The sequence below is a fragment of the Vicugna pacos genome, chromosome 4 (assembly GCF_048564905.1).
Source record: "Vicugna pacos chromosome 4, VicPac4, whole genome shotgun sequence".
NCBI classification, from domain to species: Eukaryota; Metazoa; Chordata; class Mammalia; order Artiodactyla; family Camelidae; genus Vicugna; species Vicugna pacos.
The window spans coordinates 31269878-31297176 of NC_132990.1; the positions used below are offsets into that span (position 1 = coordinate 31269878).

Sequence of the window (27299 nt, forward strand, 5' to 3'; positions counted from 1 at the left end):
GACCCAGACTATGTGTTCCCAAGTTCCCTTTGCTGCTTTGCTTGTGTAGTTAGCACTTTGGTTATGCATGCCAGGCTTCCTTGGTCTTAGATGTTGGAGTTACTGGAACTTATTTTCAGGCCCAGTTCTGACTTGTAGATGGATTGCTATGCCCTGTCCAATAGTGTATCCAGGTGCCTATGGTCCAGGAAGCTCAGGTCAAATCAGCTTGTTTCCATTAATGTTCATCCTCCAAGAGTCCTTTTCCATAGGCAACCATATGAGTCATGAACAGAGGGTACGGGTCTCATGCAATCTTCTGCCATAATGGTTGACCCCAATGATCCCAAGACTTGATCATCCAATTTTCTTGCTGCCAGGTACCAGACTACACTGCTAGCCCATTCCAATGAGTCAAAATGTAACAAGGTACATTTTGGAAGGCATTTTTAGAGCAAGCACCACAACTTACAACTATGATCAATGAGCAGAGTTCCCTTTTCCATGTACAATTTTAAACACTCTTCTTTAGAGCTGCACAGCTGTAGCATTCCAGTACATTTCTGTGTAGGGGGCCCCACGACCATCCCCTAGGTTCACTGATTCACTAGGAGGGCTGACAACATTCAGCACATAGTTGTACTCATAGCTAAGATTTATTACAGTGAAAGGATACAAAACAAATTAGCAGAAAAAGTACATGGGGCAAAATCTGGAGTACCCAGTAGAGTACCCAGGACATGCTTAATTCCTCCATCAACAAGTTGTGCTAATACGTGTGAAATGTTGTCTACCAGGGAAGCTCATTAGAGATTTAGTGCCCAAGGCTTTTATTATCGGGGGCTGGTCACTTAGGCACCCTCCACCTACTAAATATCAAAATTCCAGACTCCCAGGAGAAAAGCAGGTATTCAGCATAACCCACACTAGCTGTACAAACATTTTAGGTACAGTGAGTCACTCTTATCAGTTCTATGAATGGTGGGAATCCTCCTCAACTCACAGTTCCCAGACATCAACCTTATAAGCAGAACTTTCGAAGGATAAGCAGGCTCTTGATGCCTGGCCAATGCCTCTTTACAGCAAAAGAATTATCTATAGGACCTCATGCAGCAGGATGACAGCAACCTGTAGTATTGATTTCAGTTATACACTTTGGGGTTCTTTACTTAGCCAGTTAAAATAAATCCCACTAGCTATACAGATCTACCTGAAAAAGACAAATGGCTTCATCTTTATGCTTCTTATTAACCTTTTAATATCTAGTCCAGGGCATCAATTCAGGCAAAGACAGTAAGTTGAAGCTGACCCAAAAGCCTTCCAGGGCTGAGGCAGTGTCATGACAGTCATAGCATACAGATAAAGAGTGTGATCCCACAGGTCACACGTGGTACTCATAGGAAAAAGAGTTCACAAATGTTGAGGCATGCCAAGCAGGACATACATTAATCAGGCATTACAGGTTACCAGGGCCCCCTGTGTGGCTTTGCACTGTGGGGCTTCTCACCCTGGGTTCTCAGTCCACTCCAAATCATGAGCTGTCCTTAGTTTCAGAAGGACTGCCTCAGGCAATCTTCCAAGCAGTTTTACTCATCTATAACATCAGTTCAATAGCTTCGTAAGTGTGGACAACATCTCTACAGAAAAGTGCTGGTGTCGGTGTCAGCCCCTGCCATCTTACGGTCAGTACTGGTCAGGTTTAAGCCTAGGCTCAGCCACCAGTTTAATTCAATGTGCTCACAGCTTGAAAAGCCCCATAGTGAGTTTTCCTTTAGGAAGAGGGTAAGGCTTCCAGGAACAGTTCTAAAAAACAAGGATCATTCATGCCTTTCATTCTCCCCTTCCCAGGTGCTGGGGTTTTACTTTTTCCTCCACCATTACAAAATCAGTTGTGTCCTATTAAATAATCATAACTTAACATTTTTTCAATTATCCCCTACCCTCACCTAGACTGTTTGTCTGGAAAAGTTGTATGCAAGAGGCATAAAAGTATTTCACAAAAAAAATTTGTATAACTTAATCAGAAAGACACATCGTATTTGGAATTGGTCAGAATGAAATCTTGAATCAAAAAAAAATTAATGGGTTTAATAACCTGCCATCCCTTTTTTTCTGATCATTTATTCAGGGAGCAGCCCAGAAAAGATCAATCCCTTTTGGGGACAGCTGCATTTAATAATCAAACTGCCCTACTAAGATGTGTATAACAGGAGAATGGTGAAAGTAGTCAGGCTATCAGACCACTGCTGCAAACTGCAACTAATCTAGAAAGCTGCATACAAGTCAATAGCAGTGAGATGGCTCTGAAATGGGGTCCAGAGTCCGACCTGTTAGTAGTGGGTGGAGGAGTCACACTCCCTATGATATGCCCTACCCCAACTTGCAGCTTTTGCAGGAATCATAAATTAGGAAGGCATTCAGTCCCTGTATCAGAAATATAGAGCTGATCAGCAGCTCAGTATCACAGGGCCCCATCAGAAATAAGCCCTTTTCTGTGGGCATTTGTTTGTGACCCAGATGGTCCAGCCAGTATCGATAAGGTTTCCACAATTTAGCCCACAGATAGTTATCCTAAATCTGCAACTGTCCCAGAATCTGGGTTTTCTGTTTTGAGGAAAACTTCATCAGGTTATAGTTTGACACACCTAATGTTGAGGCTGAAATAGCACAGACCAGAAAGCATCAGGTTTCAGCTTAGAGGTCTAGGCAATTAAGCACCAGGTTTCCAAAAAAAAAAGCCAGTAGCTTGTCCTCAGCCGCAGTGAAGTCCAGATACTGCAAGGACAGACAGCCATGTTCCAAGTCCAATTGACAAGTGAGGCTTTATTGCACCCTTTTTATCTTGTCAGCCTTAAAGTCCAAAAAGACCTACTCAAAAATATTCATACCAGGCTGGAAAATCATCAGCCTTTAAAGTGAGACATCTGGTTTTACAAAAGCTCATTAGCAACTCAAATTTGCTTTGTAAAACTCCAAAAGTGTTTCTATCTGGAGAGTGCCTCTTTTTTCATGTTGTTTCCTTTTTTCTAGAGGTTCTTATAGGCAAAAACTATAACAAATATCATCAATTACAGAGACTTATTTTGTTTTTAACACTCAAAATAATTAAATTTCAATCCACCCACCAGTGGCAAAAAGCAATTATTTTTGTGTCCCACTAACATTTTTTCTTAGCAGCTTTTGCTGACTGGGATGATCCCTCTAGCATTTATGAAATTACAAGCACACAATATTTTACATCAATTTTTATCCTACAAGCAGATGGCAATAGCCACAAAACACAAAGCTATTTAACCACCAGCAGCACTCCCAGCCTTTTAAATGGAAATTTACTTGACCCTCTAACAATAAATCTAACCTTTACAGGATTAAACAGTAGAGCTACCAAGGAAGACTCTCAGCTGGAACAGGGAGGGGAGGAAGGGATAAGGCTACTGTAACAGTGATGGTAACTAGGTTGAAGAAATGGCTGGTTATTTCCCTTTTTCCCCTCTGGTTTGCTTTGCTACAGCCCTAGGAACTGATCTAATATTTTTTCCTTCCATTTGGAGGAAAGAGCAATACAAACTTTTGACATTTTTGGCTCATCCAAGTTCATCTTTGGGAATTTGGGGCCCTTTCTCCTCCCACCAGAAGGAGAGAACAAAATACAAAAAAGCCATCTCCAGGTTGCACTCCTCTCCCCTCCCTCGCCCCACCAACTTTAACTAGCACAGCCAAAAACAGCCAGGAGATTCAGCAAGCCAACTCTCCTGGAGATGGATTTCTCATTTTAAAATTCTACAGGTAGCTTTTACCTCTCATAAATGATTGCTATTTCATCCCATGGGTGACTTTGATAGACAGACAAGCACTAAATACTTGCCATCCCTCATTCCTTCATCTTTACTCTTCTCAAGCAATGCTTTTGCCATATTTCACTGAGTCAACATTGAGCTATCAAATTCCACTGCTGACACCAACTGAGTTAGGGATGTCCAAGACCACCCCCTGAAGGTTTGATGATTCACTGGGAGGACTGACAACATTCAGCATATAGTTATACTCATAGCTAAGATTTATCACAGTGAAATGACACAAAACAGTCAGCAAACGGAAAAGGCACATGGAGCAAAGTCTGGAGACATAAGCTTCCAAGAATCCTCTCCCAGTAGAGTCACATGGGACCTCCTTTCCCACCAAGTTGTGTCAACACATATAAAATGTTGTCTACCAAGGAAGCTCCTTAGAGACTCAATGTCCAAGGTTTTTACTGGGGGCTGGCCATGTAGGCACCCTCTGCCTAACACATATCAAAATTCCAGACTCTGAGGAGGAAAGTAGGTATTCAGCATAACTCACACCAGCTGTACAAACATTTTAGGTACAATGAGCCACTATTAATAGTTCTGTGAATGGTAAAAACTTCCCCCAAATCACATCCCAGACACCAGCCAAAGGCCAACCTTGTAAGAACTTCCTAAGGATAAGTAGGCTCAGATCTGCTATGTTAACCCTTAACTGCACAACCCCACTGGCCTTTAACTTAGCTGCCATACCTGCTAATAGAGCATATCACATTTCTGAATTCAATTTCAGTTGCCAACACCTTTATTTCAATCTACTGAAACCCATTTTGGACCTCTAGTTTTCAGAACTATAAGAAAATTAATTTGTATTGTTTTAAGCCACTGAGTTTGTGATACTTTATTACAACAGCAATAGGAAAGTAATACACTGTGTTTTACTTCTTTCCTGAATATATTATTCCATTTAATTATGCATGCTTTCTGGGCAATACCCACTTTGTTGGCATTTTTATTTTTGAGCCATTTCAGAATGAGCATGTCAGAGAATAATACCATGTGCTATTGCTAAGTTAGCTTCCCAGTATCCACAAGCACACAATAACAAGCCAGTAATTGCCCCTCAGGTTGAGTACATCAGGCAATGGTATCAGGAAAATGCTATGTCCAAGACCCTATTGGGTACCACTGCCTAGTGCCACAGGCTCCAGTCTACATAACTGTCGATCACTGACACATGAAGCTCAAAAGGTTCATTAGAACTAACCAGTGCACACAGGAGGACAGTCTGTAGAGCCTGCTAGATAGTTTCCTTATGTCTCCTCTTAGTACCACTTCCTTAGTCGGTATACTTATCTCCTCATCCCCACCTCCTCCATTTACCTGACATTCTATACTGCTTTATTGGTGTCACATAACTGGCCTGAAAGAGTTAGGTGGGCTCCTAGTTGTGCACTCATCCCACTGGCACTGTTTTATTTGTGACATTTCCCCACTGGGGACATTCTTTACAGTCGAGTACTAAGCATATGCAACACATTTGTTTCCACAATACATTCAATGGTATCAGTTACAACCACTTGGGTGTATGAACTGCTCACTGAATAAAAGATAATACAGATAAGTTTCAAGAGCCACACGGTATGGCCCTCTTTTATCACAGATAAGCAGGTCAACTTTTGGCAGGAGTTACACATCTGGTAGAACAAGGTAGCTTTATAAGAAGCACAGTCCTTTGCTTGGTAAGAGACATCATTTTTCCTTTGACTGCTGGAGGGCTTCAAGGTAAATTCACCTTCATAGCCCCCAAACTTTACTTGGCAAGAGAGTGCTAGATTTTGTCAGTGTTTATTAGTCACACCTGCTGGCAAGCATCTGCTAACATTGCAATAAAGCCATCAAAGCAGAAGTTTTTGATTTGTCAACCAGCAGACACTATTTACACAGTGAAAACTTTAGACATCAAAAGACCTTTCTCTAACAGACTCATAGACATAGAATACAAACTGTGGTTGCCAAGGGGGCGAGGGGTGGGAAGGGAGACTGGGATTTCAAAATGTAGAACAGATAAACAAGATTATACTGTATAGCACAGGGAAATATATACAAGATCTTGTGGTAGCTCACAGCGAAAAAAAATGACAATGAATATATGTATGTTTATGTATAATTGAAGTTGTGCTCTACACTGGAATTTGACACAACATTGTAAAATGATAAGAACTCAATAAAAAAAGTTTAAAAAAAAGACCTTTCTCTAACACTTTACAAGCATTCATAGTACAAGAAAGCAACATAATATTTAAATTATACATTTTCACAATGGTGCATCAAATTGGCTCAAAGCCCTTATTCATTAGCTTTTTTCTCTTTAGTATAAATTTGGCCCAAACTGAATTTAAACACTTTTTAGTGAAACAAAGACCAAAAAGTTTAACATAGTTACTTCAGGGATAACAGCTGCCCAGAGACCATGTCATTACTTCAGGGAGGTTAAGGCAGAGAAGGTCAGCTGTAGCAGGATGGAAGTTTCTTTTCTTAAAGCTGTAGAAGTCAAGGTAAGAGGGAGGGAGAGACCAGAGAGCATAGTGGGAGCAGCTTGACGCCAATAAGCACAGGTTTGCACTTACTTTCAGATTTAAGTGGCTATCTGTTCAATTTCAACAAACAGACCAGCGACTAAGACACCATTCAGGAAGCTGGCTTCAATCCAACCTCTGTAAGCATCCAAATAGTCACTAACAGGAAGCATATACTATCAGATCCCAAGGAGGCTTCTGCTATCACTTAACCCAAGCCACATAGTCTGTTTACAGATGTACTCTTCCATCTTGTCCACCACTTAGACAAAAGCATGCACTACCAGATCCCAGAATATCTTATCATAGCTCTTAACCTGGCCCATGTGCTCCATCTGTCATTCTTCCAAAAAGACTTTCTAAGCCTACCGGCCTCAGATTGAATGCCAAATATGCCAAGTAAGGCTGATGAAGCAATAAGGTGCAAGGTCATTAGGGAACTGGCATAGAACAGTTCCCCTACAACTGCAAAAATGGATTTTTAATTTTTAAGTTAATTTAAACATTGCTTTTAGTCTGATGATAATACCAGTGGTGCAGAAAGAGCTCTGGTGGTATGTTCAAAGAAGCACTCACCTGCCTCTCTCCTTCAGTTCTAGAGGCTCTGAGGCAGTCAGTAGTGCTTTGTTGAATATCTTCTTTAGGTTTTCCTGTGTGAATGCAGAACACTCCATGTATTCGACAGCCTCCAGGGCACAGAACAGCATTTCAGCAGTCTGTGGAATGAGAGGTTTCTTTGTCCTTGGCAAGCTTCCTGATAATAGAAGGTATCACATTTCTGAGATCAATTTTGGTTCCAACAAACAAGGAGACTTCAAACAATGGTGAATTATCTCAAGTACCCACTTTTCTTTCCCATTTTCAGAAGACCACTGAAAAAGACTAAAAATATGTTTGTGGATAGCTGAAGGGCTGTTCTGTCAAATTTTTCTTGCTCTGCAGGATCAAATAGTACGTAAGTACATGGCTCTCACCAATAACTGACTGAACAGCTGTCAGACACCACTAAAGGTATTCATACATTGTTCGTTGTATAGCATATCAAAACATCTTACCAACAACACCATCACTCACAACACAAATTGTCTGCACTGCTGAAATTTTTAATCCACTTGAAATATTCCAAATACAGTTTTGAACTCAGCTTCTCCATCTGATTTGAAGGACCTACGTGCTTTTATCAGCCTAAACGATGCCTAGTAGAAAAGGATATGGAAGAGGCTTTAGGCTTTAGTTGATTGAGGAGGTGAGCCAAACTGACCAGATGGTGGTGGTGGGTTAAGAGCACATTCCAGGAAGCACTGCAGGAAAAGTCTTAGATAGCAGGAGGGGTAAAAGTCAGCTGACAGCTTACTCCATCAGACTGATAGTCACAACAGGAATGGAGGACACTGGTGAAAACTGCCCCACTGGTCCCTGCCCTCCCTAGCTCCAGAAGTGAGCACCTTCCGGTGCCTCCAGAAGTTGGTGTGGAAGAAGTGTTCAGAAACAGTCCTGAGGCCCTTCGCTATGCCTCCTTCCCCAAGCCCCATCCCAACAGCGATTTTTCTGGGCTAAGAGGTCAGGACTCCAGCTAAATAGGTGAGTTGGCCATTGTAAAGGAAATGAAGGTGTCGACCGCCAGACTGCTGTCCGTTATAGAAACGTTCTCCTGGGCCTCGGCGTTCTCCATGAGTCATGTGACTTGCTGGAGGTCCAGGAAAAGTGCATAAAGGTGAATCACTTGACTGTCAGCGGCCGCGGGGAGCGCCTTACCCCGGACGCCTGGGTTTCAGTCACGTTCCTGACTCCAACTCCATCCTCTGCGCTTCAGCTAAACAAGCGCCCCCTTCGACTAAATTCCGACTCCTTAAGGCCGGGGAAGCCCCGACCAGGTGAGGTAAAGATAAGGGAGGAATGGACGTGAACGGAGCAGGGCACGCACCTCCCACGGCGTGACGACCCGGGCCTATGAGTGTCTCGCCAAGCGGTGACGTCAGAGGAGCGACGTCAGAGCCTGCGCGGCGGGCGACGCCGCGGATTTAGCCCCTCAGTCCAGCGAGTGCCCCCTGCGTCCTTTAGCCGTCTTACCCTGTGGGCTCCTTCCCCAGGCGGGAACCTAGGTTTTGCCGACCTTTTATCCGGGATGTTGTGCCATCTACTGCACTTATTTGCGAAATTGCTCTGATTTTGTGGCACCGAGGCGGTAGCGCGGAAAGCGTGCCGCCCTGCGCAGATGGACCCTTTAGATGGGCAGACCTGGCGGGGCCCGGATGGGAAATGGAGGCTGGACGCACTTCGGCCGGAATTGCGGTAACTAGAACTGTGGGTGCCTCCTGGTCGTAGATATCCCAAAGCCAACTTGCAGCTACCAGTTGTAGCTGAGCATTAAGCTCTCCCTATATCCAGGGTGTCCAAGTCACCCGCACAGACCTTGAGCTCTTGGTACTGACAAAGACAGATGGGTGAGTTCAGCAGGACTGAAATATTTCTTTAAAGAATTTTCAGTTTTGCAGCTGCGTCTCCATGGGGCCTTGGCCTAACGTCTTTCATGCTAATATTAGGTGATTCTGTGTACTAATCAGTGGATTTGGGCTGAAACTAATTGCATAATTTTTATTTAAAATTATGTTACACATTGATTGGTGTGGCCTTTTTCAATGATTCAGTACTCTTAATTTCAGCTTCTTTAGTAGATCTTGGTGGTCTCCAGTTCCAGACAAATGTTCTTAACACAATTTTGACATGTTTACTTGGTTGGAGGGACACTGGTTGGAATGTAATTGAGCCAAAGATAGTGGAAATACTGAGAGTACAAAATGTGGTTTGCTCTAATTTTCCCACGCCCACTAAAGCATTTGAGTTTGCTCTAATTGGGTGTATTACTCATAAGGTATATAATCTGAGACTTCCATTTCATTAGGAGTTAAGGTAATATGGTAGAATTGCTAAAATTTATACAGGACTTACTATTTGCCAAGCACTGTTCTAGGTGCTCTGCAGGTATTAGCACCTTTTATCCTTAATGCATTATTACCTGGTTAAGTATGTGCTATTGTTATTTCCATTTTACATATAAATCGTGACATAGTGAGATTCATAGCTCAAAGTTGAACAGAGCCAGGGCCTGCCCTCTTAACTCGTATTCTTTACTCTTGGTATACTGGGAGACTGAACTGGAAGTCTGGAGACTTACAGTCCAGACCTGTGTCTAATATTTACCACTTGTATGTTTATAAGTTACAATTGCTCAACAAAGTATAACTGAATCTCAGACTCTTCACCAGTAAAATGAGGGTACTACACCAGTCTTGTTGACCTTCCTGAGTTGTTATGCACATCAAATACATTTTTTAATAGGAGCATTTTCAAAGCTATAAAACACTTGAAATATAACAGATGTTATATTGTACTTTTTTCACAGTCTTAACTATTGAAGTAGACCAGTTAGACTAAATTATGACCCAGACAACTGTATTATGTAACTGTATTCTGTATGTAAGCAGAATTACCTTTAAATTTGAGTTGTAATTAAAGAACATTATTGTCAGAATAATTCATTTAGTTCTGATGATGAACTACAGTTGCAGGATAGCTGTGATCCTTTTGAAACCTATTATGTAGATGAATTACCTTTGAAATTACCTCAGGGACACTAACAAAAAATGGGTTTCTCAATTGCTCATAATGCTAATAATACAGCAAATTAGAATTCTGATGTTTTGAAGTCCAACTCTGAAAAATATAGACACTGAATAAGAGTAATAATTTTTTAAAACTACTCTTTATTAAAAATATTTTTGCATTTATGTTAAACTAGTAAATTCTTTTTCTTAAGCCAGTTTACATTGGGTTTTCCAATTACTTTTATCCAAAAAAAGTTGTAACAGTTTACTGAACTATGCCTATGACCACAGTCTCTGCTACTACTTTAGATTTGTGAATGGTAACCCTAGCTGACATAGAAAGTGCTCTGTATCTAGTAGATGCTGATTAAATGATTGTTGTTAGCCATCTCTGAAGTGTCTTCTTAGCATGCAAATGCTTGTGTAAAATTTACACTAGTGTGACAAATTCTCATATTCTGCCTTCAGTTGATATATTTTAACCTCTTGATTCTCTATAGAATGACACAATGTATTTTCTCCTTACTTCTTGTGGTTTTCTGATTAATTCTGCGTAGGTATTATGGTGAGTTACAATGATTTGGGTAGACTCACTATGTGAAATTGCATACTCCATATTAAATTGTCAGCAAAAAACAAGTGTAAATGATCCCTGGATGAATGATGAAGTACATGATGTAAAATATCACTATCTTCCTTTGTTTTATGGTTTTCATTTTGCCTGTTTCCCCTTGATGATCAAGAGTAAAGTGGATTTTCTCCCTGCTTTTAATTGGGATGTTGGAGAAGTTAAGGAGCTAAATGGGGAAAATCTGCTTTTGATGTGAGGAGATTCTCTTCATTAATTCCACAATATTATACATACAAATTAAAGAAACAGTGCATTTAACTTCTAAATGCCTTCAGGAATCACTATTGAAATTCAACACATCATCATACTTTTTAATATTTCCGGAAAAATAGAATTCTTTGACACTCTTTAATTGATTTGGTTAAAAAATCTCTGCCTATAAAAAATCTCCTTTCATTAGCTCCTGTATTCTTGGACTATGATTCACTGATGTTAATATTAGAATATTTTCATCATAGTTATGCTGACAGACTAAACACCTAGCAGGGAAAATTCTGTGACTCTTAGTATCAGGATCTTCCTGGTGTTTTTCAACTATACTCCAAAAACCTCATTCCCACCCCACACTTTTATTGAGATATAACTGACATATAACATTGTATTAATTTAAGATTTACAACATAATTTGATACATGTATATATTGTGAAATTATTACTTTGTTTAGTTTTATGTTATTTTTGCCAAGATGGTTTTCAATAATTCTACAGCACACAAAATGTGCTTGTTCCTCTCTGTGAGTTTCCAGGAGTAAATATTCAGTGATAGCTTCTACATTGTAGACACTGAGAAGAGTATTTTGTATAAACCAAAGTTTATTATGGAGGTAAAGTGCTAAGAACATCTTAAATGAATGCATTTATTTGGATGAATGAAAGTTTTATGAAGCTCAAGTTTTTTGGTTCATCTCATGTTCATATAACTAGTTTCTTTCTCAGATAGGTAAAGACAAGTGCAATACAAATTTTGTAGAGCATATCCAAATTACCCCTTAAAAACTGCTGCTAATTTGACTATAAACTTCTATATGTTCTTCATCATTTCTGGGTGATGATATATCAAGCAGCATACTTAAAGGAGTTTAATAATTCTTACTGGGGAAATTTTGGATTATTTACCAAGCTTTTTATAATAGCTATACAAAAATTACCCATGAGTGAATGGTGAATGATGTAGACTTTTGAAATGCATACTTTTTAAAAAATTAATTATTTTTGAGGGGCAATTAGGTTTATTTATTTGTTTACTTATTTTAATGGAAGTATTGGTGATTGAACCCAGGACCTCTTGCGTGCTAAGCACACACTCTATCACTAAGCTATACCTTCCCCCCATGCATACTTTTTAATGTAAGAATGAGTCTTTAAGTATAATTTAATAATAGTGTAGTTAGCCATTCTTTTATTTACTCTCCTGTATGATGGCTTTTCCTATATCTAGATGAAGCAAGTGTTCATCTTAAACCAGTCCCCTACAAGGTGATGGGTATTCATCTTTCTGCTACAAGACATTTCTGTTACAAGTGACAAGCCTGCACTTAGTCACCTGTTCTTTATTCCTTTCCAGCACTTCCCAGCTCAATACTTGCATTATTGTCACTTTATCTTAATAGGTCTCTGCTCCCCACAAGCCCAACCACTCTTGGAACACCCACCCCCTCTCACTGTCTGGAATGCCCACATGAGGGGGATCCCACTGACTTTCTTTCCTTTCTGCCAGCTATTGCTTGTCATTTATTCCCATGTCACTGCAACATACCAATCAATATCTGTTTTTCCAAAGCTCACTCATAAACTACATCTTGAGAACGACTCCATTATCTGAGGTACAGAAGAAAGAAGACCCAAATGATCTCCGTCTCAAGGCTGACAGCTGTTGGTAGATGCCAGCTGGAAGCTCAGCTGAGACTGCAGGCCGGAAGCCTCAGTTCTCCTCCATATAGGTTTATTTGGGGTTCCTCACAGAAGCAGGTGAAGTCCCAGCAGGAGCATTCAAAGAGGACAGGCTTTGAGGTAGTTTTCTGTTGTAGCTAATGCCAATCCTATTCTTTTGATACAAGGATCAGATATGAATTGTTTTGTTCAGAAGTGCATGATGCCAGGGCAGCTCAAAGAGAAAAATACTGTTTGATATAATTGTTAAACCTGAACACCAAAGGAAAAGTTACACCTGATTTTGAAACGTGTTTTAACAAACACATGGCCTGAGGAAAGAATGCCAACAAACCCCCACCGTGTAAAGAAGAAGGTGGAATTAATTCTTCTGGCAGTAAGATGGGTGGGTAAACACAGAGCATGAGGAAAGGACAGTTTAAACTGGAGGGCTAACGGTCTAGAAAACCGACGGGGGTCGGTTTAATGTATGTAGTTTTAAGGCCATAGGGATGACCCATTTCTTACAGTGAGGAGGCATGCAACCTTAAGCCTGAGAGAGCCTGCCAGAAAAGAGAAGAGGAAGAAGACTCGTGGATTTCCACGAATGAGGAAGGGACCTAAAAGACCAGTTAGTGGTGCAGGTCCTCCTGGTGGTGAGCTATTTTGGATGTAAAACATTGGAAAATTAGAAAATACTGGCCCCAGGAGGGATAAAAGGAAAATGCTGGTCACAGAGTCTGGAGAATATCCTGGGGGAAGTAACTCTCTGGAGATAGTGGTTTCAGAAAAAGAAGGGTCCAAGGAGCGAGGGACAGAGCTGGGTCTGGCGCCGAGTGACCTCCACACACATCAATGCTCCTTTAGGCGGGGGCGGTAACTCCTGGCCTCCAGAGAGCCGCGAGCCTGGCGACCGAAAACCCAGCTGGGTGGGGCCGGCTGGCCGTGTCCGCAGCTGGCTCAAGCTGACAGTGGGCACACTGCAGCATACGCGAACAGATGAGGAAACGTCGTCGTCACAGTGTTCTCCTCATCTCTTGACTGCATGGCTCCAGATCCTCCACCTGGACTAGGCGCTGGGAAGGCAGGGTACTTGGGCTTCTGTGTCCCTACCTCGGAGGACAAAGTGGCCCACCACCGAAGGCTTTTTCCTCCTAGGGGGCTGTTCACTGCCCGCGCACGCGCAGAAAGACCTGGATACCGCCGCTACTGCCTAGGCCTCACGTCACCCAGCGTCCGCCAAGGAGAGCTAGCAGCTTTAAGCCCGGCCCTAGCGAGTCACGTGGGTCAGCTGACCGCCGGCTCTGCCCAGGTTCTTCCGGGTCCGTTCTGCTAGTCAGGGGCGCTAAATCCACAGCCTGGAAGCCCCCTGTACCTTTGGAGCAGACTGACAACCCTCACAGAACGGGGAGATACTCGGGCAGGAGGGAGGAACTGATGCCCCGTTAGGGGGGACCTCCCGAGTAACGCCCCCGCTTGGGAATAGGTTTCCACGCCTGCGCACTGGGGGGGGGGGCCTTCCGGAGCGGTGACGTCAGAGGCGCGGCCTCCGAGCTGACTTCGGATCAGAGGTGTCATGTCTTCAAGGGGCTTCCTCAGACTGCAGGCCCTGCGGCCTCCGCGAAGTGGGAAGGTCCTAGGTTGGCGTAAGTGTCCAAACTTGTTTTGGGCCCCTCAAACAATCAAGGGAGCACAAGTGCCGCGTGTTGGAGCCACCTGTGTGGAACATGTTCTGTCCCCGCAGTTGTGAGCCTTCAAATGGGAAACCTGAACAGGAACTTTGCCAGGAACGCTTGGACTGAGCCCATATTGTGCTGAAAGTGAGACATTTGGAAGTGCATGTGCACCCTGGTGCCATTCACTCTATTCAGCCTTGTTTTTTCACTTAAACATCAGCCCTTCAAAGTGTCAAATTTAGGTCTTTTGCGCTGCCAGAGGCAGGTGGCACAATGTGCAAAGGGTCAGGAAATGTAAAGTGAATTTTCTAACTGCTTCAAAGTGTCTCACTGCCAGGCCCAGTGGGACTTCTGTTGTGTTCTCAGCTAAGATTAGAGCACTCTTAATCCTGCTGGGTGGATCTGGTCAGAATCTTAATTGCTGTTTCCTATTTCAAGCTGTATTATACTTTGCATGAAAAGACTCCATTTCAGTGCTACAAAACTCTAATTTTACTTTATTTGAAAACCTCTGTGGTCTCTAGTCCCAGATGTTTTCTTCGTTTTGAGGTGCACAGTGAGGGTGAAAGGCACATGGTATTTTTTAAAATTTTTTATTGATTTATAATCATTTTACAATGTTGTGTCAAATTCCAGTGTAGAGCACAATTTTTCAGTCATACATGAACATGTGTATACACATTGTCACATTTTTTTCTCTGTGAGCTACCAAAGATCTTGTGTATATTTCCCTGAAGGCATATGATATTGATGGTTTTAAAACAAAAGTGTACACAAAACATTTGCATTTGCCCCACACTAGCACACAATTGGGTGTATATACAGTATACAATATCAGGCTTCTAACCCTGTTTAGGAGGCAAAGTGACATGATTATAATAATAATGAGTAATAAACATAATGATCCTGGCATGGATAAATTGGCTGTAATTCCTGTCTCAATGACTCCTCCCCTGCTCCCTCAAAGCCTTTGGGGGGGGTAGTTAGATTCATCTATTTATTTTTAGAGGAGGTACTGGGGATTGAACCCAGGACCTTGTGCATGCCAAGCACGTGCTCTACCACTTGAGCTATACATTGTCCCCAAATCTACTTTACTACATTTTTCTCTCCAACAATCCATAAGATCACTTCTCCCTGACACGCTTTCTTGACCTCCAGGACACCCATTCTCTTGGTTTTCACCTACTTCACTTCATGCTCCTTCTCAGTCTTTTTTTTGCTGATTCTATTAAATATTCCACCTTCTCAGATGGTCTGTTGATGGACTGCTGATGTTTGGAGGGGTAATAAATTAAGACATAATTCATAAACTATTTTTATTCCATAACCTTAATTTTTCTTGCCCTCACTTAAGCAAAATTACTGGTTATGTTATTATAATTAAGTTTTTAATATTACTTATCTATTGACAGTAATAATTGAAATCAGAGATCAGCAAACTACAGCCATGGACCAAATCTGGTTTACCAACTATTTTTGTAAATAAAGTTGCATTGTAGTACAGCTATGCCCATTTATTTTTGCCCCGTCTGCGGCTGTTTTTTGAGCTATAACAGCAGAGTTGAGTAGTTGTGCTAGAGAATGGCCCACAAAGTTTAAAACATTATTTCTTATCTAGCTTTTGACAGAAAAAGCTTGCCAAACTCTGACCTAAATGACTGAAAACAGGAAATGTAATTGTGTTCTAAGTGTATAGATTTTAATCCATCTTCCCCAACAGATGTAAATTAAATTACTGTATAAAATTTTAAAATTAAAATTATTATTTTCACACTTTTTTTTGGTAGGGGGAGGTAATTAGGTTTGTTTTTTTTAATGGAGGTACTGGGGATAGAACCTAGGACCTCATGCATGCTAAGCATATGCTCTACTACTGAGCTATAACCTTCCCCAGAACATATTTTTGAAGCTATTTTTCTTCTTAAGTTTTCAGAATTACCTTCCAAAATCAAAAGGCAAAATATGTTATAATTAAAAACTATAAAGATGTTAAGTTATAATTATTTAGAGTTGAGCAACCTTAATTTTTGGAAAATGTAATTAAATCATACTATAGCTGTAAAAATAAAACCAACATGATTTTAGTGTTCATTGTCCATCCAGTTGCCACTGTTAGTAGTCAGCATCATAGTTCATGTATATTAGATCTTGACATTCTATGTAGGACTTTAAAGATAATATGAATTGTTTAATATTCTTAAGTGTTTCTCAGACACAAGTATTGCAAATACTGTGCTAATAAGCTAATTCATGAATAATTCTATAACCACTCATTGAAATATGAAGAGAAGCAAAAAAATCAGTGCTCCACACTGTTACTGTGCTAAGAATCCCTTGCATTCATGATATCTAAAAGGATTTGATAAAATAATTCATGTTCTCCTACTTAAGTGCTTCTACTACTCAAAACCTTTCCATTCTCTGAAACAGTATCCATCTCTGACTTTGCCATGCACAACTGAGGGGCCTGCATAGCATTTGGACACTGTTGCCTTTTCTTTTGAGGACACAGAGCTGGAGATATGCTGAGGTGTTTATCTCCTGGGATATACCACCACAAAATATGCTACTTTGGCATTAGGATTTCTTTCTGTGAAAAAAACAATTGAGAGGAAGCAGATATAAGGACAGCTCTGTCCTCCTCCTATTTGTCTAAAAGCAGGATGTAAATTCATAAACATGTTCTTCCTCTTCTCCCTACCAGGAAGGACAGAAGTTAATTTATTGGAGACAACTCTAAATTCTTTTCAGCCCAGAGGAATCTCCTTCCATATCTTCCACTAGTTCCCCTATATGTTTACCTTCCCATAATTTGCTGCCCTAGAAACTCAAAATCCTTTCCTTTGCCTTACCATTTATCTAAAAATGTGTTCTTTTGTTAAGATGCTATATAGGCCATGTTCTGACCACCCCTTTGAGTTACTCATCTCTGAGTACTCCCATGTGTATGCATGATGCACGTTAATAAACTCTTTGTTTTCCTCTTAGTTTGTCTTTTGTCAGTCCAATTTACAGGGTCTCAGCCAGAAGAACTTAAGATGAGTAGAAGGAAAATAAATTTTTTCCCTCCCCTACAGGCCTTAGCAGTTTAGCATGTTTGTGATATGTGGTGGCCACTACAGTGCAGGGCCCTCTTGCCCAGGTCAAAGGGTAAATATTGCCTTGCTGGGTACCTGTGATCGGCTCCAAGCAGGCCACATCCTTCTAATGTAGTACAAATGTAACGGTGGTAAGAACATGGCCACTGGAAAAAATGAATACCCAAATTAACCTCACCATCTCCCTTATATTGCTATTAATTTAAAACCACCCTGTACTGACTCACAAGCCTTCACGTTTCCTTTGGGTATGCCAGAAATTATTTGATGGCAGGAATCTTCTACTAAATTGCCTACATATATCACTAATTACTTAATGCATTATCACCAAAAGCCCTCAGGATGGCACACCACAAAAAGGATGCATTTAGAGTACCCCACTACTCACCAAAAGATCTGTACTCCAGAGGAAGCCTTATCTTCATGTTAAGCGGACCCAAGACTGCTTCCCAGATGTGTTTTAATGAATTTAACTCCTTTCTAACTTTTCAGTAATTGGAAATATATATAGGGTAATTTTGCGCTATTCAAAGGAAGCCTAAATTAACGACCGGGGAGTACAGAATTTGAAACAAAGTCTTAGTCTCATTTGAAGTACTGAGTAAATACTAAAATTTAAATATGTGTAGCTGAAAGCACCTCTGTTTAACATGTAGTCTCTTGTTTTACAGATTATATAATTCTCCCTCTAAAAAAATAGCTTAGAATGCTACAAATGTATTATAGATTGTTGAACTAAAAATAAATGTGTGTGTGTTTAAGGTCTCAAGAACAACTCCTCATTTGCCAACCAATTAAAATACATATTTACAGATACATCTGTATCTATATCTACATCTGTCTATCTATCTACATTCTCAAAAGTGACCTCATGAAGCTTCATTTCATAAAAATGTATGAAATGTGAAGATTTTGTTCCTGAATATTTTGTCTGAATGCATTTGTGGAGTATTAGCCAGAAAGATAACTTGATGGTATGAATGACTTTGTCTGTTGCTGAATGTTCTATGAATTAAATCATTTTTAAAGTCAGCTTTATAAAAGCACATCTTAGAATCAAAAAGAGAAATCTAAGTCTAGGCCGATAAGAACAAGCCACAGACAAGGAATAGATAAGAAGCTTGCCCCTGAAGCCACAGTCCTAAAGGGGGAAAAAGTTGAGTTTTAAAGATCCTACCTGCCTTGAAGGCAGGAGAGCACTAGGTAGAAGTCAGATTCCTTGGGTAAATGCATGGAGCAGAGACCCCATCAATCCATGTTAGACTATGATATGAACAATAAATAAAACTTTATTGTGTTGATCCCTCTAAAGTTAGAGTTATTTGCAAGACTAGTTTGCCTAAATATCACACAGTTATTACAAACCTTATAGAATTGTTGTCAGGAGTAAAGAAAAATAATCTTACCTAAGAACAAAAGCTCAAGATCTGGGAAGATGGGTGTCAAATCAATGAGTCCTCTTTTCTTAGATAAATGATTCATTAATGAACATACTGTTTCTCTAAAATATTTATTCCAAACTAGGGAATTTTGTTTTAAATACTTGTCAAATTTCAAAAGGTGATTAAATACTTTATATAATGAACTGAGGACATGTAATATTTTGCTTTAATTTAAAAATAACTAATTGTGTGTGTGTTTCTCTATTGTGATGAATATAGAATATGAATACACAAAATTGGGTTTTGGAGGCATAGCGTATTTGATTGATTCCATGCAAGACTTTGGATTCCTGATGTAATATGGAAATAAAGGTGTAAGTAAATGTAATGTAAAACACGAGGTTTCAGTTGAAATGTAATACAATTAAAGTTAACTAAAATATCTCATATATTTTAAGAATTTGCTCTAGTAAAACTCAAGAATAAAACCACCCTAATGTTTTTAACTATAGAATTTTGAATAGTTTGGTGCAGGTCCAAGAGAGTACAATTTGTTTTACGGAAGGGTCCTGATGACCAATGTGAGGGTTTGGGTTTTTAATGCAGCAGTTTCCGATTGAAGTTGTTTAGGCCTTCTTACAGTTTATGAACACAGTAAAGGGGAGTTTGAAAATCTTTCCCTGAATTTCAACAAGTTCACTAGGCACTATGGTTTGGATTAAAGTGTGCAGACCGTGAGCATGACAGATGTGGGTTCTCTGTGCAACTTACTCTTTGATGAAAAGGCCAGTTACTTCACCTCAGTTTCTCACCTGTAAAATAGTGGTAGGAAAACTTAGCTCATTTTAATTGTCAATTATACCTTGTTAAAAGTGAGGGGAAAAGAAAAGAAATACCTAAAGGACTGTTGTAAGACTTACCTGAGATAATGTTCACAGAGTTGGACACATTGGTGATACACAATAAATGGTTCTTCTCTCCCTGCCCTCTCTACAGTAAAAACTACTGGTATTTACTAACAATAGAATGGAGAAGATACCTGAGTATTATTATTTTTTAACTGCTGTTACATCAGCTCAGTATGGAATCATTTCTTTTAGAAATACTTATCCACTGATCCAAAGTCTTGTTTGGGCAGTATTAAATGTCTCTGATTAAAACAAATTAAAAACATAATTCTTTCCTAAAATTGTGTTTCTTTTGGTAACCAAACTGTCTTATTATCTGGTCCCTAGCAATAAAACATCAATAAAAATTGTCCTTGAGATAAAGAACCATAGGATTAGTATGACAGGACATATTCTCAGAAATAAACACTAGGTGGCAGCTTTTAGACAAGATTGTCTGGGTCAATAACCCATTTTTTCCCCCTCCTGACAAAACTCAAGCCAAGCCTTTTCTGAATGTCTGAGGTAGTAGATCCCACTTTCCCAGGGACCCTCCCACTTGCCTCTGTCAGGACATCAGATACTAAACTAGAAAAGAAAGCATATGTAGAGGTTTCTGGAGAGAGATTAAATAAAAAACAGAAACCACAACAAGAAAATAAAATGCATACCACCCCTCCCCGCCCCATTATATTTTGCTTTCCTTTTAAAACGATAAACACAAAATGATTTCAACTCTATGGTGATAGAAAGGGTGGAACTGGGGGTGGAGTAGGGAATCTTCCTGAATCAATTCTAAAGACCTCATTATGTTGTTCTTTGTAAGTTTTTTCAGTTTGTTGTTCTTTTTAAAAATCTCTCTACCCTCTTCCCATTTTTCTTTTATTCATGCCTTCCAGTATTTATCAAGCATTTACTTGATAAATGTGGTATTTGCATCAGTCTGTCGCTGAGGGTGGGAGATTAGAAAATATATTTGGATTAGGTCAACCCTCTACCCTTCAGACCACTGCAGTCTCATGGAAAATAAGACAGAGACGTACATATCAGATAATGTACAATTTCTGGCAGGCACATTTTGGGTACCACAGCACAAATGAAGTCATATCAAGTGGCATTCTCATGGGAGGGTATATATAGCTCAGGGGTAGAGTGCGTGTTTAGCAAGCACAAGGTTCTGGGTTCAATCCCCAGTACCTCCTCTAAAAATAAAAAAAAAAAGTGGCATTCTCTTTGTAATCAACAGATCTGTCCTCTTTGGGAGACCTCTTAGGTACATTCAGAAGTTTTACTCAGCTCAATGTGGCTAGCTCATCCTAGTTCTCTACCTTCTATAGCAATTGCTTTACTTTCTAAAGCCTAAAATTTTTTTCCCCAGCACTTGACAGAGTTCACACTGATGGTCACTTTAATGAGTTTTGCTTCATTAATGCTACGGTCTGAAAGTCTATGTCTCCCCAAAAACTTATATGTTGAAATCCTAATGCCAGATGTGATAGTATTTGGACGGAGAGCCTTTGGGAGGTACTTAGGTCATAAGGGTTGAGCCCACATGGAGGGTGGAGGATTAATGCTCTTATAAAAGAGACCCCAGAGGGCTTGCCTGCTGCTTCAAATATGTGAGGACACAGCAAGAAGGCATAGCTATGAACCAGGTAGCCATGCTGGAGCCTTGATCTTGAACTTCCCAACCTCCAGAACTATGCAAAATAAAATTCTGTTGTCCATAAGCTAGCCAGTCTGTGGTATTTTGTCATGGCAGCCTGAATGAAGTAAGGCAGTTAATGACCCTTTTTATTTCTGTAAGTTGTACTGATTTCTTAAGTTTTATCTCCTTAAAAAGTTGTAATATTTTTCAATTTCTTCACTACTTCTTTCTTAAAGTCCATCTTAAATTGATTATCATTTGCCTTTTGCCTACTTTCTTAAGAGCCCTGATTGTAATTTTAAGCCCAGCCTTCTTAATGGTGAGTTGTATTCTGAAGTAACCTTGAATCAAAAGATTTCTCAGCTCCTATTATCTTCTGTTAATGTTTGGACATATCCTTAGGAATTTCTGGGTTTTTCTTTTGAGTTTTATTTTCAACAATTTGAAGCTTAGTTATCTTGTATATTCTACTTTTTATAGAAAGGAACCTTCTCTAGGCTAAAACAATGTGTGTACCAACCCCCAACAAAGCCATAATAATGAAATGTCAAGGCCACTGCACTGTCAGACCCAGCTGTGAAGTGCTACAGGAAGCACAACATGACGTGACTGTTTTCTTCTTGGGGACTCATCACCTGACCTGATTTCCTGTGAAGGTGCGCTAGTGGCCAAATCCTCAATTAGGGGGGTGTTCCTTTGACAACCAGTTCCAACATGGGGCGCCCTTTCCCTCTATGCAGTGTTGTGGTTTTTTTTGGGGGGGTTGTTTTGTTTTGTTTTGTTTTGTTGTCATTTAGAATGCTTCCAAACTCTATGCAGTGTTTGACCCAGAGAAGAGCTCTGGGACTGCTACTCCTGTGAGGGTTCAGGGTCAAAGTCGAAGAGACAAGCAGGAAGAGAGGCAGGCTGTGCTCAGTGGAGTAGCGGCCATTTCTTTGATGTCTGAGTCCCAAGCCTTGCCCCCTTTGTCCCTACCTCTCCCTCCCCTCTGGGCATGGCCTGCAGCCTCCTTGCAAGTTCCTGCAACTTCCCTGCATCCTTCCACCTCTTTCCCTGGAGCACACCCACTCCTTGGGTCATTGTGCCTAAATTCCCCTGATGGGCAAGAGAGATAGAGATCGTTTTACCAGGGGAAGAAAAAGAAAAGACATTATTTTTAGTAATATAGAAACTGGGAGACCTTGGTTTTTCTCCTCATCTACCCAGAGCCAATTTACTTTGCTGGTATTTCCTGCTTCTTGCTTTTCTCATCCATCCATGGATGTTGGTTGGAAGAAGTTCAATCTGTAGTTTTTTGTGTGTAAAAATAGCTGATTTCTTCCTAATTGGAAATGTCTATAGCATTTGTTTATCTAATGTGAAATATAACACACATACAGAAAATTACATAGGACATTTTATAACATTTAAATAATTATAAAACAAAATCCTTTAAACACTACTCACAACTATACCAGTTTTGTAAACACCCCACAACTGCCCCCTCCCTCCCTCCAGGATCACAACCCTCTCTCCTCTGGAGATAAATTCCACCCTGATTTTCTTAGGAATCACTTTCTTGCTTTACTTTCCCTGCCTCTTTTTGGTATCATTACCTTAATGTGCATGCCTAACAGTGCACTTTGGTTTTGACTGTTATTGAGGGTTACGTATATGGATTTATACTCTATGTATTTTATTTGTGTCTTGATTCTTTCCCTCAACATTGTGATATTTATCCATGTTGAACTTACCTGTAATTTGTTCCTATTCATTGGCATACAGTTTCTATTCTGTGAATATAGCCCATTTTCTCTTCTCATGTTCACAGACAGTGGGATTGTTTCTGTTTGGAGCCATAAGCAACATTCTCTGTCCATATATCCTGAGGTACAGGTGCTTATGAATCATTTAGAGATCCTGTTAAGATTCAGAGTCTGATTCATAAGGTCTGCAGTGGGGGCCATAAATTTATATTTGTAACAAACTGCTGGGAGATGCTGTTGTTTCTGGTCTATAGGCCACAGATGAGAAACAAGGCTCAATGTATAGCTAGGAGTGAAAGTGCTGGGTCATACGGTATCTGGATCTTCAATTTTCCAGACAATGTGAAACTGGAAAGTTGTCACATCTATTTACACTTTCTCCAGCAGTGTCTGAGTGTTCTTATTGCTCATTACTCATGCCAGTGTTGGTTATTGTCAGATTCTTACTATTTGTCAATAAAAAGGGTGATTTAAATTTGCATTTTTCTGTATACTTATGAGATTGAAAAGCTTTTTATATTTATTTTTCCAAAGAAATCCATTTGGATTTCTTCTTTTGGGAGAATATTTGACATCCCCACTACCACCCATTTTGTTTTTTTCTCATTGGAAAAACTGCTGTCCCTTTGACCACTGCTGGGGAGGAAAAAACGTTTCCTTCACCCTCTTAAATTCAGAAAGGGAATGTGAGAACTAAACTGACAAAAGACCATTACCAAGAGTAAAAGGTTTATTCATATGTATATAGAGCTAACTAAGGAAGTACTAGCTCACCACAAGGTTAAAGTTAGAGGCTTATATACCTGACTTAGTAGGGAAAAAGTACTGGTGAGAACCGGCTTCTAAGGGAAGAGCAAATATGTTTCTTTAGGGAAGACACATGTATGGAGCAGAGACAATTTATCTTTAAAACCATCTTCTTACTACTAATAAATGTTCTTGTAAGGACCAGGTTTGCATTATTTGGTTAGGAATGCCAAGGTAGTAAAAGAAAAGTACGCTCTAATAAAACAGCAAGCCTAATAACCAGAAGAAAATATTTTGAGACTCTGGAAGCATGTGTTTCAATATAGTAGCTAGAGATATGTCAAATATCATGAGAGGTGCGGATGGGAGATGCCAGGTCCAGTAGTAAACGTCTAGAGTATGTAGTGGTTGACGAGTCCAATGGAGTCCCCTTCTGGGACAAGAAGGAAGGTATTTTTTGAACTCGGGAGCCAAAACTCTAAAAGATCGAGGTCAGTTTCTCTTTATATATTCATAAAGACCACGGGGCAGGTCCAGTACTGGTGGAAGATTAGCTTAGAGTTAAGCCTGGGGGAATGCAGAGGCTAATGGTCAGAAATCCAGAAAGTGGTGTAAGGTCCCGAAACCTCTTAACAGAGAGGAAGGAGGTGGTTCTCCTGAGGATGAGAATAAGCTCCTGGAATCCCTAGGGCGTCTGAGACGCTGGCTCACTCCCGGGAAGTCCCAAGGGAGAGGGAAGATGACAGTGATAGGGCCACATCACGTATCACTAGGACGCACGATCCCCATTCCAGCTCCGGCGCTCTCGAGAGCATCGAACACAAGATCGCATCCCCAGAAGCGCCGCCCGCCTGAGACATCCTTCCTCCCACCCTCGGGATGGCGATCACCAGCGTGTCAGCGGGCGAAAAGCTTGTGTTCTGACTCCCTTGACCGCCAGTTCCCGGACCACCCTCTCCCGCAGAGCCCAGGAAGGGCAGGCAGCTGGGCGCGCATCTCTGGACCCAGAGGAAGAAATGGTGGAAGTGGGATTTGGGTGACAATGCAGGGGGCAATCGTGTGCTTCGCAAGCACCAAGGGAAGGGGCCCAAAGTCCGTGCTGGCAAAGGAACACGGACCCCAGACCTAGTACGCTCCAGCGCAAAGTCGCGCGCGACGCAGCGGTCACGTGGCAGCTGAGTCAGCCGTCGATCACGTGATCCCTCGGTGGCAGGGGACCATAGGAGGCAGTACTAGCCTTCCGTGAGAGACGGTCACGTGAGCCTCTGACTGGTTTCAGGCCCCGGGTCAGGTTCTTTCACCCTTAGCGGCAAATAAACTAGCTCCATCCTCTCACATCTTCTCGCTCCCGGGAGATGGGAATGCCCTCTTCGTAAAGGGCAAAGGTGTCTGAGCAGGCAGGAAGAACAGGTGCATTGAGCACCGTGCAGAAGCCCGCATGGACGCTCTAACCCCTGAGGGTATCCCCGTGTCCCACAATGCAGTAGGCGCCGTTGAGGTCCTCGGGGACGCTGTCGCGTGGTGACGTCACAACACGGCTTCCGGGGGAAGGGGCGGCGGGGCCGGCGGCGCCCCGCGTGGTTACGCCGTTTCTTCCGTGTCCCTCAGTGACGGCATCTTGTGCGAGTTTTCCTCAGTTCTGTGGCCCGTGGCTTATGCGGTCAGCTCCTTGGAATGGTGACGTCCTGGGGAGGTACTACTTTGTCCACGTTTGGGGAAATAGAAAGCCAAACTAGTTTAAAACACAAATTGAAAGAGTAGTCCCAAGTCTTCCCACAAAGAAGACTCCAGGCCACCCTGGCTTCCTTGGCAAGTTAAACCAAACATTGTGAGAAAAACATAATTCCCATCTTAGTCAAATCCTTCCAGAAAAAGTGGGGAAGGGAGGGCAAAAAATAGGGAACACTTCAATTCTTTATGAGGCTTCATATAACCCTGATAGAAAAACCTCACAGGGACAGCAAATTGAAGGAAAAGAGTATGCCAGTTTTGTTCATGAATGTAGATCCAAAGATGTGAGCAAAATATTAGCCAAATTTAGTATTATATAAGAATAACACGTTATGAGCAAGTTAGGTTATTTTGACATCAAAATTCAAGATACTAATTGATAAATGAGGAAAGTATAATTAAATAATTGTAGGATAAATGATTAAATCAAACACTTATGATAAATGCTCATGGAAAACCAGCGGTAGAAGGGAAATTAGTTTGATAAAGGGTATCTGAAACAAATTATACACCAAGCATCCTATTTAACCGCAAAACATTTAAAGCTTTCTCTTCCTTAACCTGAGGCCTTTGACTCTACAGTGTTTCCCCACGGCCTGGATATTACTGATTCCATGGAGCATTTCAGCATGCTTCTGTGTCCTTTCTGTGTCCTGCTAATTGGTAGCTGATTGTTTTATTTCTTGAAACGTGGTCATAATTGTTTTGTAATCTGTATCATGATCATTATAATGCCTGAAATATTTTTAGATTCCATTCTGTTGCCTGATATTTCTGTTGTGTATAGTCCATAGTGTCTAGTTCCTTTGTGTCTTTGCATTTTAACCTTGAAAAACTATTTGTGGGAAAAGTATTTGTGGCTTCTTCCAAAGAGGATTTTTGTTTGTTCCTGCTAAGTGCCTTGAGACTTTCTTAATCTGAGAGCAGTTTTCTCCGGTGGAGGTTCTTTGAGTTCTTGCTAACCCAGGCTACAAATCTGAGCAAGAGCTGCCGAGTGGCCACATCTACTCAAAAATGGGACTTTTTTTTTTTTTTTGCTTTGCTTTTTTCCTTCTATTATAGTCAATGTAAAAGCAACCTTTCCTGAAGTTCTAGGGTATTGGTTCCTACCTCCCTTAGGGTATAACTGATGGAGTCTTAGCTTAGTAAGGGAAAAGTCACCACCACCATTTTCACCCTGGGTAGCCCTGAATCTTGGCTGCTCATTCCATACCCAGTGAAGATACTAAAACAACAGCAGCAGCAGCAGCAAAAACAAAACAAACAAACAAACAAAAAAACAAAGCTAGATGTTCCCTGACTGGAAAATGTCCTGAGGGCAAGAGTGGCTTTTGTGCTCCTGTGCCCCATTTGCTTCTTTGGGTTTCCACCTTTTCTTAGCTTTTTGCCCAATAGTTCCTTACTTTCTTGTCAACAATTTGATGCTTTGGGGGAATATATTTTTTACAGCTTATAAAATATCTTTAGTCATTATCAGTGGGCATATTAGTCTCAATAACCTAGCCCATCATAACTGGAAACGGAAATTTGAGATTTCATTCATTTTCTTCAGTCTCTTGCTTCTACATCTTAAGACACTTTGCTAAATGTGACATTCTTGCATCATACTTTTTTTCTTACCTGTGTGCTTTGTAGGCGTTGCTCCATTTTCTTCTAGTATTACATTTTGATAAGGAGATTGCTAAAGCCAGTCTGATTTTCCCTGTCCTTTATAAGTGACATGCTCTATTTGTATGAATAAACCACTTTTTGAGGGGTCAGACTTGGAGAGAATTTACCATAGTGAGTCTCTTAGCTATTGAGTACACCTCCTGCAAGATAAGTAGGCAAAGAATAATCTCCAACTTCCAAAGTGCATGTAGAAAGTCAGCTAAATTTCCTTTGTTCTTGTTTATATATTTTAGTGTTCACATGCGTAGGTGTATAACTGAAGA

General features: G+C 40.7%; 2 protein-coding genes across 8 annotated transcripts in view; one reads left to right on the forward strand and one right to left on the reverse strand.

The window, feature by feature from the left end:
• The window catches only part of KDM4C (lysine demethylase 4C), a 360071-nt gene extending 351818 nt beyond the window's left edge, over nt 1-8253 (reverse strand). The window contains exons 1-2 of the mRNA XM_031676953.2: nt 8099-8253; nt 6920-7097 (exon numbers count right to left, since the gene is read on the reverse strand). The gene's annotated coding sequence lies outside the window, so the exon portion shown is untranslated. The remainder of the gene's footprint in view (nt 1-6919; nt 7098-8098) is intronic.
• Nucleotides 8254-8360: 107 nt separating this feature from the next.
• GLDC (glycine decarboxylase) overlaps nt 8361-27299 on the forward strand; it is a 116788-nt gene continuing 97849 nt past the window's right edge. For 5 of the 7 annotated variants that reach the window (XM_072959467.1, XM_072959466.1, XM_072959469.1 and 2 more), the window contains exon 1: nt 25213-25327. The gene's annotated coding sequence lies outside the window, so the exon portion shown is untranslated. Of the gene's footprint in view, nt 8788-25199; nt 25328-27299 lie in introns of those variants that run through there. The other 2 variants (XM_072959468.1, XM_015242580.3) reach the window with 2 other exon arrangements.